This window comes from Pempheris klunzingeri, chromosome 17, assembly GCF_042242105.1.
Source record: "Pempheris klunzingeri isolate RE-2024b chromosome 17, fPemKlu1.hap1, whole genome shotgun sequence".
Classification (NCBI taxonomy): domain Eukaryota; kingdom Metazoa; phylum Chordata; class Actinopteri; order Acropomatiformes; family Pempheridae; genus Pempheris; species Pempheris klunzingeri.
Genome location: NC_092028.1, coordinates 8296470 through 8301120, shown reverse-complemented (window position 1 = coordinate 8301120; position 4651 = coordinate 8296470).

The following is a 4651-nucleotide window of genomic DNA, read 5'->3' as shown; positions in this document are numbered from 1 at the left end:
AGGAGCATGGCGGGCGGGACATCAGTGGAGGCAAAAGAAAGCTGGAGGAGCAGAGAGAGAGAGAGAGAGAGGGCGTGAGAAACATTAACATGTGCACAAGAACATTTTACATTACATTGTTTTTCACAGAAATGTGGTGCAATTTTGGAACTTTTGAGTCTACAGCCACGCTAGCAGCCCTATGAGGCTGCATTTACTTATTTCTTAGTCTATGCATTCGTTCAGTCATTTATTTGTATAAGAATATGTTTAATTCAGAATATCCTGCATGCAGCATGCATCCTTTCATTCATAAACATGTTTAACGTATTTATTTTATCTATTATATATTGCTCAATTTATTGATGGATAAGTGGTTTTTCATCCTCCATACATCTGACCAAGAGGCTGAGTTCCACCAAAACTGCCCAGGTCAGAAACAAAATAACCCAAACAGGCTTAACCCAGCATGTTTGATGATTTTGTTCAGTTTGTGATCAGGCTTCCATATTCAACAGCAAGAATTCTTCAGCTAATTCATTCAAGGATAATAAATGTCTAAATTTTTTTTTGGATTTTGCGTGACATTGATCTTTTTTGAAGGAACTTAACACCTGAAAATGTCTTTAAAACACTACAGGCTGCTCTGAAAGTAACAAGGAATCAAAACATGCTCAGTTGATAAAGTACAACCTGGGGTCAGACCCCTTGACCCAATTCATTCTTTAATTTCCTTTCAATCGCGTGTTTGATACAGGCTTCACGGAGGCTTGTCTGCTGCTACAATACAGCCGCAGTGTTCACTGTGCTCCATTCACCACTACAATCCCGCATCTATTAGAGGAAGCAGATTGCAGCCAAATCTAATTTACTATAAGCTACTTACAAGTACTCTGAGAGGAATTTAGGGTAAAATGTGCTCCACAATTTTCATGGGTGCTTTTTCTGCTTTTTATTCCCCTTTAGTGGCATTAGTTCACAGTTGCAGCGGGCACACAAAGAGTGAAGGCCTGGCTGTAGTGGTTTGGACAACAGGTCAATATTGAATTTGTGATTAATATACGTTCATGCTCCAACTTTGCAGACTTGCGAAAAAGATGCATAAATAGTCTAACATAGGCCTAAATGACTAAGGAAAGGAAGGACCACCTTTAGTGTGATGACCGGTACAAACAAGCCGATGATGACAGTGAGAGTACTTGACTCTGATTCTTGAATTGAATTGTTTCGCCAATTCTCAGAGAAGAGCGTGCTCTGATGTCCTCATCAAATGGAATTAAATCAAATGGAAACAACATGACCTGAGCTTCTTTCGGTAGGCTGAATGTGGCTTTTTTTCAAAAATAACGCTCTCCTGCTTATTAACAATTATTAACTGTGTCATGTTTCTATGGCTGCAGGGTTCAGAGTGGATTATCCCGCTAACACCATGAACACTTGCCAGAGATTTAAATATTACTGTCGAGTCATAGTTCGGGGCAGCGATCATGATCCTTCAGCAGAGCTACTGTATGTGTGTCAGAAGAGGAATCTGTGGAAATGTGTCTACTCAGATGGTTGTTACAATATAACAGTGAACAGAATATACTGTAACCTGTAGCCCTTCATGTACCGTATGAATAGAGCTAAAAAAAATCACCTCACCTGTATGGATATTACCATGCACGGAGCAGAGAGTGCCAGATGAGGGCACCAGAGTGTGGACATGATTGTGACCTGAGCTGACCTCTTTCCTGCAGAATCTGGCTTTTAGAGACCGTCTTTCATCAAGCATCATAAAAAATAACCAAAGTATCTTCAGAATCAGTGTTCAACATGAGGAGCCTGGTGACACTCTAATGCTTAATAATGCTATTTTAACCTTAAAAAGCACCAAATGGGTTATTTAGGGTGGTTATATCAGCTCACTCATAGAACACAGCACATATCAAGTGAGCCTTCTGGAACATTTTGCACTGTTGTGAGTCACTGCAAAGCTTTTGTGGTCTTTTCTATGTGTTAACAAAGGCTTGTATAAAACATGTATTTCTTTTATTTCTACAGCTAATCTTCAAAGCATGGATCTTGGATTGTATAGAACTGTAAACCTGGAAGATCGCTTTGAAATACCTCCAGCTGGTCACTGTAGGGCTGCCTGAAGGCATTTCATTCTAAAGGCGATGTAAAGCAGAGAAAAGCAGCAATGCTTTAAAATGAAGAAGGTTCAGTTAGAATATGTATTGTTTTTGTTTAATAAATGAGTTAAACAATTAATTTGGTCATGAAAATTGTTGGTAATTCATTTATTGACTTAATGTTTCCGTGCTAATCCTCCCATGACAACTCTAATACTCTTTTAAATTATATACACAGACAATACTAGTTTGTGGGATTAACTCTTTGTTTTGGGCCTGTCCATGGGACAGTGTGACACTAATAAAGAAGAAATAATAACGCCTTATTACAGCAGACTATGCACCAGTGTCATTTCTGCCACTTTTCTAATTGATGCTTTTAATGCTGCCTGGCACTGACACTGAAGATACAGTGGCCAGCTGAGATTCACTTCTCCAGATGGAACAGTAGATGGCATCAGAGTATGAACGATCAGACAGACCAGTAGACACACATCCCACACGGACAAGAAAAAGATTTGATTGCCAGTTTTGACAATCAGAATCATTTGATTTAGAGTGTAATGGGAATTAGATCTCGGAACTTACAACTAACAATGAAATATGCAAGAATACTCATACCATTTCTCTGGCAAATACTTATTAAGTAACTTATCAACAGATTTAAGGTTGTTTAACCCAAAAAGAATGATATGAAAAATAAAACATAAGCCTGAGAACATGTGAAGAAACAAACTATCGACATGTCCCAGGCTGACGTTTCTCTTTTTTATAAGTAATGTTTTGCAGGTTTCCTTGCACATGGATCCCAGGATATTCTTTTACTTACAGCCAGGAAATGTATAACTGCGCAGTGCACAGTAAATGCACCTTGACGGCAGAGCAGACAAGCAGATTCAAGGAGAATTCTTGCTAGTGATTGTTGTCTGTTCAACCACAGATGCACTGCAAACAGGAACTTTTAATAGCTAATTCAGCATCAGCAGTTAGCAGGCACTAATGGTGCCAATTTGCTAAAAGTCACTCTGAAAACTTAACTATAAAGAATTAACTAACCGCCTCACATTAATTCACAATAGCTGAGTGTTATAGGATTTTCTTGTTAATGTGAAACAGTCATGTCACTAAACTTACCAACATAAGACAAACTGAATTTGAACCTCTGTATGTCACGGCAAATGCTGCTACGTGTTGCAAAGATGTTCACGTACTGCGCGTTTTAATGTGTGTTGTGTTGCAATGAACAATTCTTTCTTCTGGCATAGTTTACTGTCAGCTCACTGTTCATTGTGTTAAATGTGAGTGTTTAACAATGACTGTGAAGGACTTCATGCTGCAACACACTAATGTCAAGAACAGGAGTGTTAAATTCTAACGACACAAGGAGCCAATAATTGCTCCATTACTCCATTACTCCAAAGTTAGATTAATACTGTGTAGTGTGATACATACAGCATAGACACTCTGAAAGTGTTCATTTATGCTGGATTAACTCTTCTTGCATATTTTCTTTCTTTTTACCATTTTTTTTTGGTTTCATTTCATTACATTTGTAACTTGATTTTTGCCGACAGCCATGAGTTACAAACTAAAAGAATGGATGTAGGAAACGCTAAGAAACTCAATCCAACCCTTTTCAACCTCACTCACACACACACACATACACAGAGTAGTGTTTCCATCATTTACATTCATTTCCTGGGGACTTATCCTAACCCTTACCCTAACCTTAACCTAACCAGATGCCCCAAGCTACCAGGGGCCCCATGAAATGCCTCATAAAGTTATGTTTTTTTGGCTTTTTGCTAATTATGCCTTTCTAAAGATCCACATGCTAAAATAACAGCAGAATGTTTAATTCATGGGTGTCTTGTATACAAATGGCATGGAGGTCGTGAAGACTGTTGAAAAATGAAGCAAAGCAATCCAAAGAAGCGGGGGGGGGGAAGTAGAAAGTTCTTATCAAAACTGCCAAGAGTAACAACACTCTGACGATGGCTACTGATGACACGGACATTACTAACAGTAGCACTCGAGGTAACATTGCTAATCCTAGCGAAGAGGAGCTACTCGTTGCCGCCGGCTGTGCCAGCCCAGATTGCTCAGTCATTCACTCACTCTCATTCAAAACTATGGCTAGGATGAAGATGGCGATACAGATAATTATCGACAACTAGTGAAGCAGTCACCCTCACCAATGTGCTTAACTTGAAGAAGGCCCAGCACTTTGACAGAAGCTGTCAGACAAACAGCACGACTCCGATTTAGCATTGAGATTAAGCAGTAGTTTAACTATTAACTTTCCCCTTTGTGGGACTAATAAAGGAATGTCTTATCCTATTACGTAGCCAACTGTACTGACCTAATGGGCTTGCGTGGGCCAAAGCTGCTCTCTGCACACACCGACTATGCCCATCAGAGTGTTGGAGACCTGAGGCCTCACTACAAATGACCAATAAATCATCCCAATCAGTCTAACAATCAGAGACTGTACATTTGTCTCCAAAGTACCCCGTGGTCTTACTACCAAGATAGTAGAGATTACCAAGATACCAAGA